The 13783-nt window shown below is 55.4% G+C and overlaps 1 long non-coding RNA gene across 1 annotated transcript; it reads right to left on the reverse strand.

Moving 5' to 3' along the window:
• Positions 1–704: 704 nt before the first annotated feature.
• On the reverse strand, positions 705–9956 carry LOC123355955. The gene is made up of 3 exons (XR_006575253.1): positions 9743–9956; positions 7142–7943; positions 705–880 (listed from the first exon to the last, which is right to left on the reverse strand). It is a non-coding gene; the product is annotated as an uncharacterized LOC123355955 (long non-coding RNA).
• Positions 9957–13783: the final 3827 nt, after the last annotated feature.

Below are 13783 nucleotides of genomic sequence, written 5' to 3' on the forward strand. Positions count from 1 at the left end.
CCTGTATGCCTGCAGTGCAATAAGAGATCTGCTGCTCTCTGGTCCGCCAGCAGGGAGCGTATTTGGCTGCATTACTTACAGCCTGATGCAAAGCCCACAGCTCAGCGGAGAGTCCCAGGGTCCATCTACCCTGCAAAGAAAGGGGCCGGGATGGAGACAGCCTCACGGCATCAGGGACTAGCACAGGCATCCCACCCCCCGATTTCTCCCCCGGCTGCAGGGAGCTCTGCAAACTCACCCCCCAGTGCTTCCTGCACCCACCGCTCCTCAGCTGCAGGGGGAAGGATCCCTGTACAGGAGCTGCTCCTCCATCCGCCCAACCCCTGTGCATCCAGACCCAGACCCTTCTGCCAAGCCTCACCCCCCCCCGAACCCCGCCAATGAGCCCCACTCCCCCTGCACCTGGACCACCACGACGAGCCACCCGCACCCAGATCCCCACCAAGCCCCAGTCAGTTGCATCTGGATCCCCACCCCACTGAGCCCCCCACACCCAGCCCCAACCACCTTCACCTGGGCCCCCCTGCAGAGTCCCATTACCACTGCACCCACAACAAGCCCCTGTGCATCCAGATCCCCCCCCACCGGGATCCCCCACTGAGCCACCTGCACCCAGACTGCCCCACCCAGAAGCCACTCAACCCACATCTGGATCCCCCCACACTTGGGTCCTGCCTTGCTGAGCCTACCTGGTGCACCTGGCAGGGAGGGGCAGGGCCCTGGGGTGTTTCTGGGGCAGGCCCGGTCCTTGTGCTGTGTCAGGGTTGGGTGCAGCCTCACCGCTGAGTCCGTGCTCCAGGGGGGAGCTGCACCGTGATCTCCCACCCCTGTGCAGCCCGTGGCCTGTGCTCCCCAGTGCCGTGCTGGAGCCTCCACATTTCTTTGACAAATAAAATTTGCAGAATTTTAAAACATTGTGCGCAGAATTTTAATCTTTTTGGCGCAGAATGCCCTCCGGAGTAATGATCCTCTCCATTTTACAGATGGGGAAACCGAGGCACAGCTTGGGGAAGAGACGTACTGAAGAGCACTAAGTGAGTCAGGAGCAGAGCTGGGAACAGAACCCAGGAGTCCTGACTCCAGGATTGTGCTCTTGCCACTGGGCAGACTGGGCCCGATTCTGGTTACACCACTTTTACCTCTGCACATTCGGGTCCTTACAATCATGGACCAGGCACAGTACAAACACTGGGGCTACTCCTGCTTTACACCAGGGTGAGCGAGATGAGAATCAGTCCCAACGCCTGCTCCAGAAGCCTTTCCTCCCTGCTTCGCCATATCCAGTGGCCTCTGCCTCCGCTATTCCCTCCCCCCTCCAGACAGAGAGAAGGGAAGTGGGCTGGTGCCTTCAGAACCCCCAGGAGGAGTTGTGCCTTGCTGGCCGGCGGCGGCGTGTGCCGGGGCAGGCTTTGGCATCGCCCATCGCTCCGCAGCAGCCAGCACAGCACAAGCCGCACCGCTGGGGGCTTGTTCCCCTCCCCGATTGACGCAACTGGCGACAGTGGTCAAACGAGCCGAGACTCCTCCTGGGACCTGGCTGGCCACCGGCACAGGCCACACGCAATGCGGGTGGAAAGGGAGCCGCTGCTGGGGGCTGCTGTTGCTTTCCTGTTGGACACGTGGCCGGGCCGATGCGCCTGGGGATGTTACCTGCCCAGTGGCCTCTGGTTCTCGAGTCACGCAGAACAAAGCCCTCAGTGCCCCCTTGCAGACCTAGCGTTGTTTCACAGGACCCCACCTTCCCCAATCCCCAGCCAGATCCTGTAGCTGACAGTTTCCCCAGGGGTGGGATTAGAGATCTATTAGCTTGGCCCCAGAACAGCTGGTGGGGGGGGAGGCAGCCAGCGTGGAAGGCGAATGCAGGGAAACCGGAGCTGAACACCTTACTCTGCCTTCATGCGGCAAACCGGTCGCCTGGGCTGGGAGTGCTGCTTCCAGGGGACCACGCAAGAGGAGGTGATGGGCGCATGGGCACCAGTGGCTATTAGCCAGCATGGGCAGGGATGGCGTCCCTAGTCTCTGTTTGCCAGAAGCTGGGAATGGGCGACAGGATCAGTGGATGATCACCTGTTCTGTTCATTCCCTCTGGGGCACCTGGCACTGGCCACTGTCTGCAGACAGGACACTGGGCTGGGTGGGCCTTTGGTCTGACCCAGTCTGGGGCCGTTCTCACATTCTTAACCAGCGGGGTTGCATCGTCCCCAAGCAGGCTTGGCTTGCGATAGGCCCCAGGCATGGAGAAAACCCCAAAGAGCATCCCGAGGACACAGAGACCTGCCCCCTTTACCCCCTGCTGTCTTACTCCGCTCCTGGGGAAGGGATGGAGCAGGGTGAAGGGAAAGGCATCTTTATGCTCCCCATAGTCCGGGGCTGCCTGCCCAGTGCTGGGTGCAAGTTAGAGCAGCCTCAGGAATAGAACCGGGACTCCTAGCTCCCAGTCCGCTGCAGTCACTACTAACCAGCGCTCCGCTCCCAGGAGCTGGGGAGAGACACCTTCGCTGCAACCACTAGTCAACACTGCCTCTCCCGAGCCACCCCCCACTGACACACTGCCTCCTTATGATCTGCCTCGGGAGGCCCAGCCTGCTAAAGTCACAGCTTCTACCTCTGGCTGCTGGGACTGCTGGCCCCACGGCTCCTTTCCGAGGTGCAGACTGAATGCAGAAAGCTGAGTCAGTGACCGCGCGGCCAGGTGCCCCCTAGTCAATGACAGAACGTGCCCAGCGTTGCATGCGGCTCCGACGCTCCTCGACAGCCCAGGAGCTATCGGATGGGGTCAGCCAACTCCATCCTGAGCGAGAGCGGCCTGAGAAGAGGCAGAAGGCGGCGCAGCCTGGCCATAAGGATGTCTCTGCCTTTTGAAGTCTGGAGGGAAGCGGTGATCCTTCAGGAGAGAGTGATGGGGAGGATCACTGCAACGGCCCAGGCCCACGCTCCCTGGCAGGCAGAGGAGCTGCCTGGAGCTCAGCCAGAGTTGGCCTTTCACTTGCCTGCAGAGCCATCGGACCTCCTTGTGGAACAAGTGACCCTATTCCCGCTACGCTGAGATTTCTCTGCTTCGGCCCAGCCTGCCACACCAATCCAGGAAGCAGGGTCTGAGCGGGAGGCAGCTGCATCCATCTCTCGAGATGCGCGAGCTGTAGACCCCCCCCAGGCTGGCGGTTCCGTGGCAGGAGGCAGCGTTCTGGGACGAACGGCGGCCCCGGGCTTCAAAGAGCGGCCCGGCCCAGTGACCCGTGTGCAGGAATCCCAGCTGAGTCATCCACTCCCGGGCCAGGGCTGGAGCCAGCCGGATTCCACTGGGGCGCTAAACCTCGCAGCTCGTAAACAGCACTTCTCCGGCCACGCAGCTGCTGTGTCGCGCTGGGGCCCGTGCAGCGGAGAGCTGGGAAGCCCCGGCTAATTGCATCAGGCCACAAAGCTGGGCGCCCACAATCAGTGGCCACCTTAGCCCCAGCGAATGCCCCTTACAAGCCTATCGACCGCTGGGCTGGGAGTCAGGAGAACTGAGTTCAATGCCCTGCCACTCACTCAGCGTGTGACCTTAGGTAAGTCACTGCACCTCTCTGGCGTTCAGTTCCCTGAGGATAAATTGGGGAGTATAAACCTTCCTTTGTCTAGCGACACTCAGCTCCTCGGGGCAGGGACTCTCTCTCGCAACGCACCGACGGGGCCTCTAAGTGTTACGGTGACAAAATGTCTCCGGCTAGTGAGCTGGGGAGAATGGATGACTTGGAGGGGGTTTAATGGACCAGCCCACGCTGGCAATGACAAAGGTGTTGAGTCCTGGTGGCTGTTTGCCATCCCAGGTGGCGTGAGTTTGGCAGGTGTCAGTCAAGTTTCCAGTAGACAAGTGCCCCCATCACAGCTGCATGAGGGAACAATTAGCACTTGCAACAGAGAGGCCCACGGCGCTGGAAAGCAACCCTCCCTCCCTCCCTTCCCCAGGCCAGGGGCCAGCAGAGGCCCGATACAGGAGAGGTGTTGCCCTGGCGCGGTCTGTGCTGCGGATTAGCAGAGGCCTCCAAGGCTGTCAAAACCCAGCGGTAAATTCACACCCAGCAGGCTGGCCGGAAAAGGGATGGGAGTCTGGAGCAGGCCTCGAGGAAAAGAACAAAGGCCTCTCTTGTGAAACCACAGCCCATCTGCCCCTGGCTCCTGTACCCACCCCCCCACCAGCAGACAGATGAGAGAACCAGCAATCCCTGGGCTGGCAGCGAAGCGAGCGCGGCAATGACATCCTGTATTTACGCAGGTGGACGTGGGGTGAGCTCGCTATACTCCGCTCCTCATCGCTCTCTGCGCAGGCCTGTCTTTCCAGGGGCAGAGAGGGAGGATGCTACGCAGAAAAGACGCACGGGACAGGCTATCCACAGCACCTAAGGGATTGAGGCGCATGAATGCTACCAATGGCACGTAGGCACCTAAGTCACTTTTGAAACTCTCCACTGCCAGCACACGTAGCTCTTTCAGCTCTGGATCTCAGAGCACTTTCCAGGGTCATGAGCCTCCTTTTAGAGACGGGGAAGTGACTTCCCCAAGGTCATGCAGCAGATCAGTGGCAGAGCCAAGAAGAGATCTTCTAGTACAGAGCCCTAGCCATTAGATAACACTGCCTCCCAAAAACCCTTTGGGAGGCCAGCTGCAAACTCCCAACTCCTCTTCAGTCTGTTCTCCCCCCACCTATCGTTTGCGCAGAGCAGGATGCCTCCTTCCCTTCGGGTTCCCAATTGGTTTCATTTGCCATGAAATCCAACCCAGACGTTCCCCCTTCGGTTTGCAGCCAGCCCATCCATAAGTTGGTGGGTGAGTGACAGCGCCTGAGAGACTGGGGTGGTCCTGAATTGCTATAAGAGAAGAGGAAGGCGGCAGGGGTGCAGTGGTTGGAGAACAGCTCCAGGACTCCTGGGTTCTATTTCTCCTGACTCCCCGGACCAAATTCGCATCCTTAGCACAACTCCGTGGACTTCGGCAGGCTCACACCCGGCGAGAGTTTGGCCCCGGGGGGCACCTTGGGCAAGTCGCATGTTCGTCCTGCACTGCAGCTTCCCCATTTGCCGCGGGGCCTTGGTAAACGCTTCCCAACCTCGCCGCGGGGCTGCACTTGAGAGCCAGGAATGACCGGCCTGGAGGTTAGACCCGGATTCCAATCCTCCATGCTTGGAAGGGGTGGGGCATGGGGTTGTATGGAGAGTGGATCTAGCGTCTAGGTCCAGGGTTCTAGTCCAGGCCCATCCCAAGAAACCAGTGGGAGTTAGGAACCGAACATGCAGAAGCATTTTGAAAATCCTCCTAGGCACCTACCTGCACCATTAGGCACCTAAATACCTTTAGAAATCTGGCCCTTCACCTCTCTGTCTCAGGTGCCCGTCTGTAGATATTCTGCTCCCTTCCTGAGGCTGTCTTGGGTACTTCAGCTGTCAGCTCTCTGGGGCAGGGCCTGTCTCTCACTATGAGTATGTACAGCACCTTGCACAACAGGGCGCTGACCCTGGCATGGGCATCTAGTGCTACTGAATACAAACACATCGTAACAGTGCTTCTAATGGCAACGCACTGGGCTGCAATAGATTAAGAGCACTGATCCCTGGCCTGGGAAGAGCTCCTAACGGCCCAGATCCTCACAGATATGGGAATCAGACCCAAAGGCCCTATGTTCTCCTCCCTCAGAACCCCCTCTACCTTGATGCCTACAGGACACAAGGCGATGGGCGTGTTTTGTCCACTGCTTATTCCACTAACCACAATCAGTACACTTTTACCTTGCCACGGGCGTCCATTTGTTCCACGCGGTCTCTTGTCGCACGTTAGCTTTGCTAAATCTTCGGGGCAGGGACTGTCTTGCTGTTTAAACTGCATTTCCACCATATTACTCAATTACAAATGAATGAATTACCCTGCCAGCAGCCAGCCAGGGGAGAAGCTTGTATTTTGCACCAGGATTTCATTCGCAATATTGTTATTAAAGGAACGAGGGTTTACTCTAAGTCTAAAACCACGCTCCAGCTCCCGGGGCAAAGGTGCTGCCAGACAGGATGGATTAATCAAAGGAGGGAAGAGCCAGCCACACACAATACACACTGCAAGGTAAAGTTAGAGGCAGCCTGGCTCTGACATGCACCTCCCTGGTGAGCTGAAAGCATTTGGATTTAATCAGAGAGAGAACAGAAATAACAACTGCAAAACAAGCGACCAACCCCTAGACTCAAGTTCCAAGAGATTCTACCTCTCTAAGGAGCCAGCTGCCTTTTGGGAACATCTTGTGATTTCTACTTGGACTGTAAGATCTTTGGAGTAGGGACTGTGTTTGTTCTGGTTATATTACGGGAGCGTTCTAGATCGGGGACCCTGGGGCAAGCAGAGCTGGGCAGGAACTGTATTTCCTGTCCGGCAACATTCGTCAAGATTTCAAAAAACGTGCCTGTCCCAAATCAGGATGAGAAGTGGAAATCTCCAAAATTTGGCAAACTGAAAATCAGGGGAAAAAAGTCAGTTTGGGTCCATTGAAATGTTTCTGTTGATCATTTCAAAATGTTTATTTCAACGTTGACATTTTTGATTTTAAAAAGCCTTTGCCTATAAATTAACTTACCTTTTAAAAGAAATGGTGTTTTGAACTGAAAATGGGACTTTTCATTTCAAAACCAGGCAAAAAATGGGACACTGACAATTTCTAAACTTCTTATTATTTCCACATTTTTTTCAGAATGGGAAATGTGTCGAAAACAACTCTTTCCCTGGAAAAATTTCCCAGCCAGCTCTATCGCTGAGCATTCGTACAGTTCCCCGTCCCTGCCAGATAAGGGAACCAAGACACAGAGACACTGAGTGAGCTACAGTCAGAGAGTTTAAGGCCACAAGAGGCTACCCAGTCATCGTGACTGAGCTCCGGTGTATCACAGGCCAACCATCCACTCAACACCCGCACACTAACCCAACAACTAAAATTAGACCAAAGTGTTACAGGCCACAAGAGACTAGACAAGACTTGCACAAGGTCACGGAGCAAGTCAATGGAAGAGCCAGGAACAGAGACACCGGATTAGGCTAGTCTTTCTTTGCACACGCCCTTCCCGGAGGTGCAGTTCCCCTCCCACTGAAGTCAGGGGAGCAGCAGTGGTGGGACACCTTCAAAACTAACCTCTAGTGCAGATGAGGCTCCAGTTTCCCAGACTCCATTAGGTCATGCTAAGATGCTGGCCCCCGCTCTGAGGCTGAAGCCCTCAGAATATCCAGGGAGCTTGTTTCGCTTAGAAACAGTCGGTCAGGATTGAATTCAGTCGGTCTCGCTCCACAATCCCTTTTAACCATCAAAGAAAGACAGTCTGAGAACCACGTGGGTGGCGTCCAAGCCCCCAACCAGCTTGGTGCCGTGTTCAAGAGGAGAGTCTTCGAATGCAGCCATAGGCGCTGGAGGCAATAGAAGTTTATGAGGCTTAGCTTGGGAAGGGAATCGGTACCATCCTGAGGGAGTTACAGGCCCCTGGCAAATCATGGGCTCCTCTCTCAATGAGCACAGGGCCTCGGATGTGTGTTTCACGTGGATGTTAATGGGACGGTTATTGCATGGTACTTGAAAGCCAGCAGATTATTAAAACCACATCGCCTGGGGCTTTATGTCGATTCAATAGTTCAGCAGCCGTTTAACTTCACCACGTTTTTAAGTAATCGGTATCTAGTCGCCCCGAAGTCTGGGCCATGCAAATACCTGCATGAAATGCAGCACTAGGCAGTTTTTGGTGGCATCATTTAAAGTCATCAGGTAACGAGAGGGGACCAGACTTACAGGTATATTCCAGCTGCTTTGCACAACTCTGTCAATCCAATCAACCCTGCAGAACCGGCCAGTGAAACTGGGCTCATGCTGGGAGTGAACTGGTGACTGGTCGTGGATTTGAAACAGCAGGTTCCCTGTGGAAGCTGCAAGGCTAGTGATGAAAATCCTGTAAACCAGGAAACAAAGTTTAGTACATTTAAAAGGTACCTCAGGGACCAAGCAAGGGACCAAGGGTTATGGCCTCCTGGCTCTGCTATGACTCTATCATAGGAGGATGGGCCTTTAGGGCCCAATCCCTTGTGGTGCTGAACACTCTCATGTCCACTCACTTCACTGAGGGCAGTGGGCACTGCTCAGCACCTTATAGGATCAGGCCTTTTGCCTCACCGTGCCTCAGTTTCCCCACCTGTACATTAGGGTAATGACACATAGTGGACAAAGCATGGGACTGAGACTTTGGAGACTTGGGTTCTATTCCCAGCTCTGCCACTGGCAGACTGGGTGACCATGGGGAAGACACGCCCCCTCTCTGCACCTCACTTTCCCCTATCTGTAAAATGGGGATAAGGATCCTGACCTCCTTTGTAAAGCGCTTGGACATCTCTGGATGATAACAGCTGGAGGCTGTTGTTATGACTACTACTTCCCACAGGGCGCAGGGAGGGGTATGGGATGCGATGACCATGGATCCTACCACAACAGAGCGAGATACAAGACTCATCTCTCTGTGACAGCCTTCAGACAGAGCGGGAAAGTTGTGTCCTCACTCAGATACGTCCCTGAGAGATACCTCACTCAGATACCTCACTGAGAGATACCTCACTCAGATACCTCACTGTGTCCTCACTGAGATACCTCACTTATAAATACTTAGCCAGACAGCACCAGGGCTACTATTGCAGCAGCCTTTGGGCTATATAGCTGGGTATGGACCCACCAGGTCTACATATTCCTGGAGCCATCAGCCATTCCTTATCCCCCACCCTCTTCATGCTGACACAGACCATAGCTGCAGATTGTGGATACCCCCTACTTGGTTCTTCGGTGACCGGCCTCCCGACCTTCCCAAACCGTAGCAGTTCATCAGCAACTCATGTCTATGCTTGGTGAGGAGCATAATCTGACCCAACGTCAATAAGCAAAGGCAGAACATGGGACCTGGAAGGGTTTGAGTTAGGAACGGAGAAATCTGAAAATCACCCCTGTTCAGGGAGCCCAGCAGAAGGCATGACCCCCCCTTTTGGTCCCACGCAGAGTATTGCCAATCTCAAGAGATCAAAAATTTAATGAGTTGGATGCCAACAAATCAGGAAATGGCCACGTGTTTGGGGGGGCCAGTTTACAAAGAGATTATGTGGGGTTTTTTTCAGTCTGCCTAACAGTGGGTGAGCTGCCCATCCCCAGACTGAGAGAGAAGGTGCGTTAGTGCTATCCATACTCCCAGACGTGTTGGGTAGGAGGATTTTGGCCCCTGCTGCAGGAGTTTTCACCCCCCACATCTGCCCGTCCCCTGCCCGGGAGGAAGAATTCATTGCCAACTTCCAAATCAACCCTGTGCCCCTAGTCTCCAAATCAGTCCCGCTCCCCAGACGCCCACCAGTTCTGTAGTCCCCTTCCACCAGTCCGGCCGCCACCTCACCCCGAATCTGCCCCACCCAGTCCCTGCCAGTTCTGCGCCCCAGCTCCTCCACCCCCACCCAGCCCCCACCTCACCCCAAATCTGCCCAACCCTCCCATCCCCCACCAGTTCTGCCCCCCAGCTCGTCCACCCCCACCCACCCCAAATCTGCCCCCGCCCCATCCAGCCCCCACCAGTTCTGCCCCCATCTCCTCCACCCCCACCAGTTCTGCCCCCATCTCCTCCACCCCACACATCCCCCACCTCACCCCACATCTGCCCCACCCCCACCCAGCCCCCACCTGTTCTGCCCCAGCAGCTCCCCACCCCCCATTTCAGCACCTCACCTCCACTTTCCCCCCGGGGTTCTTCACCCCTCCCAGCTCTGGGGGCTGCAGCAGCGCCCCCGCTCCCCTCCCAAGCTGGGGGGGCAGCTCCAAGGGGCGCTTCCGCCCCCCCTCGGCCGCCCGGCACTGCAGGTCCTGCGGGAGGAGGAGGGAGCGGAACCCACGCGGTGCTCCCAGGAGGGGAGGAGGGCAGGAAAGGGAGCTCGAGCTCTGATTGGTTGCTCTGCCCCGGAGGAGGCGGGCAGAGAGGCAGGCGGCCAATAAGAAGGGGGCTGTTCCCCTTCCCCACCCACTCAGCGGGGCCCAAATTTGCATGAGGGCAAACCACGGCGAGAGCTGGGCATTAGGGTCCCACATCCACCCACGGGGCTAAAGTGGGACTTAAGTGGCGCTGAGGCCTTGTGCTAGGTCCTTGCGGCCCAGGGGGCGGGGCGGGTGCTAGGTCCCTGCAGCCCAGGGGGCGGGGCCTGTGCAGCCCAGGGGGCGGGGCGTGTGCTAGGTCCGTACAGACCAGGGGGCGGAGCGTGTGCTGCCCAGGGGGCGGGGCGTGTGCTAGGTCCGTACAGACCAGGGGGCGGAGCGTGTGCTGCCCAGGGGGCGGGGCATGTGCTAGGTCTCTGCAGACCAGGGGGCGGGGCAGGTGCTAGGTCTCTGCACTCGGGTCAGTTATCACCCCTTGAGAGCAAACTCCTTGAGTAGACTCGTGTGTTCCCCCCGCCCCCAAACACACACACAGCGACTGCGGTGAAGAACCCCAGCCATCGCCACAACCCGTCTTAGCCCGCGGCTCCTGCGATTTCGCAAAGGATGAGGTTGTGGGGGGGTGTCGGGGGGAGTCACACATCGGGACTCAATTAATTACCGGAGTTGTGTTGTGAAATACCAAACCTTTATGGCACACGCTGATATTAGGAACATATTTGAGGGTTTGGGGTTTTTTTTTCTTTCTTTCTTCTGCATAGAGAGGAGACTCGGCCAGGCTGGAAAAACCCCAACACAAAGTCGAAACAGATGCTTGCCAGAGGCTTGACTCATTCCAGTCACAACTGTGCAGGAGCAAAGGCAGTGCCACAGTGCCTTCGTCACCTGCTAGCCCAGAGGGGCCCTTCCAAGCCCACTGGGGCCAGCTGGGGCACATGAGGATATGTCTGCAGTAGGGGCAGTGTTGATGTTTTTAGCCCGATTCATAAGAGAAAGCTGGGTGGCCAGATTCCAAGCCGGGATGTGTGTTCACTTAAGGAAGAAAGCTCCTTTAAAGGAACACAGGGCACTGTTCTACCCTGGAAGACCAGTGTCCCAGGCACTCACCTGGTCAAACTACTCTGTCGGGAAATCCTTTACTCACCGTGTACACCTCTGCTCCTGGGGGAAGCGGTGTGGCTTAGTGGCTAGGGAGCGCGGGCATAGGCATCAGCTCAGCCCCAGCCCTGCTGTAGGATGTTGGGTGAGCTGCTCTTTGCGGCACGGACTGTGCCTCGGTCTGTGTCAGTGATCTCAGTGCTATTGTAGTCCAAACAATAGTAAGGAAAAACACCCATCATGGAAGTCGTTGCTCACCCATGGGAAGAAGAGGTTTGCCAGTCTGTCCTGCCTCTGCCTCGCTACCGTGTGGGCCACGCATTCAAACATGGGCTTCAGAGTTTTCTGGGGCAGTTCCCCCGCCTCCTTTGTTATTTGCAAGGGCATGTTAGGTGTAAGCCACTGGCTGCACCTGCATGTGTTCGGTGGGTGCAAAACCAGAGGCTTGGTTAATGCTGGAATTAAATCCGGCTCTATCCATGTGGCTGATCATTTCGGCTACTGTAAATGCTTTGTGCTGAGCAAACTTAGAGACAGGGCTTCCCTGCACCTGCCCAGAGCTGTGGGAGTGGCCTGACTGCCATGGGGTCTGCTCGCATATATGTAAAAACAGGCACATACTAACACAGGTGCACACCCATGCACTTAACAGAGACTCGTGTGTGGCCTCAAAGACCCACAAATGCATAACCACACACACAGGCACATTGTACACACACACAATCTCAGGAGCACACATGCACTTGCAGAGACTTGTGTGTGTACACACACACTCTCTCTCTCCTTCTGGCTCAGCCTGAACCAGCCAGACTGATCCCTGTGCAAAGCCTCTAGGAATTTGCTTTTCTCTCCTGCTCTTTTAGCCAGTGTTATGTGCTGTTGTTATTTTAAGTGAATCTGTGCCCCAATCTCAGCTACGGGAGCAGACGTTTCTCAGTAAAAAGTAGAAACTGAGACAGCTCCATGCAGCTTATTTATTCTTTCTCCAAAAGTGTCCTTACTTGTAAATGATCCCAGGATCTGGCCCCATACCCTGCTCTCAGTCTCATTGAATTCAGCCAGGGGCATGAGAGAAAACCAGAGACAGGATCTAAGCTGTCCATAGACAAAGTAAACATGCCATCCCCACCTCCACAGACCAGCTCAAATATCATTAATGGGGTGATGTTTCCCAGCCATTTTTATGGGGAACTAAAGTGACTGTGGTCCAACTTTGCAGCAATATGGCTTGAATGTATAAAATTGCATTAAGGGCATTTGAGCTGCACCGTGGGAAGTTGCATGCCGTTCAGGGGGCCACCAGAGCGTGCTAGCACGCTGGAGATCTCAAAAGGCTCCAAAGTTGGGCAGGTCTCACTATCCCTGTCTAACGGAGAAGGAAACCAAGAGAAAGTGACTTGCCCAAGGCCACACAACACGTCACTGGCAGGGCCAGGAACAGAACCAAGGCCTGGCACCCAGGCCAGTGCCCAGTTTACAAATCCGTACTGCCTCGAAAATGGGATGTACCAACACAGCCACCTTCAAATATGACCCAGGGGCAGTAGGTGCAGAAAGGACTGACGGGCTCACCCAGTCTGATCAACTGCGTTTTGCATGATTAACCCCTGTGTAATTTCCCTGAATGGGTCATGCTACCTGCCCCTGAGTATCTGCAGTGATCTCACCTGAAGATCACTGTCTTAAGGACTCTGCCAAAATGCCCTGATTCAGTAACTACCAACTTTAACAAGCGGTGTGCTAACGAAGATAAGTGGACTGGATCGATTGGGAATGGAGTCTGAAACATTCCCTCTCCAGGCTCTGATCCTAGTCGCATTAAGGGGGAGGAAGGAAGGAGGGGCCGGTGGTTAGGGTGCTAGCCTGGGACTCTACAGCCATGGATCCAGTTCCCCGTTCTGCGACAGCTCCCCTGCGTGCCCTCGGGCTAGTCACCCAGTTGCTCTGTGCCTCGGTTTCCAATCTGTAAAATGGGACAACAGCACTGCCCCACCTCCTAGCAGTGTCCTGAGGCTAAATACGTTAAAGACTGACACTGTGGTAATGAGGGCCATAGAAAGGCTTCCCCTGATTTCAGTGGGCTCTGTTACAGCGGAGGAACTCCATTCGGTGTTACGTACTGGTGTAAATTGGCCCGGAGGGCCGGACAGGGCTCTGGTCAGTGATGCCCAGATGGCTTTACCACATGATGGCTGTTTGGCAGCCTATGTGAAATGAGTTTGGCAGGTCTCAATCAGCCCCCCAATCCGGGACAAGCAACCACAAAAAAACCACCACCTCCATGGCTACTAACTGCTCCCCTTGGCTGTCAATCTCAGTGGCGAGGCCAAGGTCAGGGCTGAGATATATTGTTGGGGAAGTTGGTGCTGTTGCTACCCAGGATGCACCTGTTCTATGGATGACAGAAGACTCGTCTCCACTGCTGTCACTCAGACTGGAAAAAAGAGGCACATTTTTAACAGCGATTACTCACTGGAATCGTTGAGCGTTCGCCATCTTTCAATCAAATTAAATGTCTCTTTCCTAAACACATACTCCAGCTCGACCACAAATTACCGGTCTTGCTGCAGGAATCACTGGTTGCAATGCTCTGCCCTGTGGTATGCAAGCAGCCAGACTAGACTAGTTCATCAGAATGGCCCCTGCTGGCCCTCAGCTCAATGAATCTGGGCCACGGCCTCCACTTTAGAAATTACTAAAAGAAAAGAACAACGTGGAACTGGTTTTATTCCTTTTAATTAT

Source organism: Mauremys mutica, chromosome 24 (genome assembly GCF_020497125.1).
Source record: "Mauremys mutica isolate MM-2020 ecotype Southern chromosome 24, ASM2049712v1, whole genome shotgun sequence".
Taxonomy (NCBI): Eukaryota; Metazoa; Chordata; order Testudines; family Geoemydidae; genus Mauremys; species Mauremys mutica.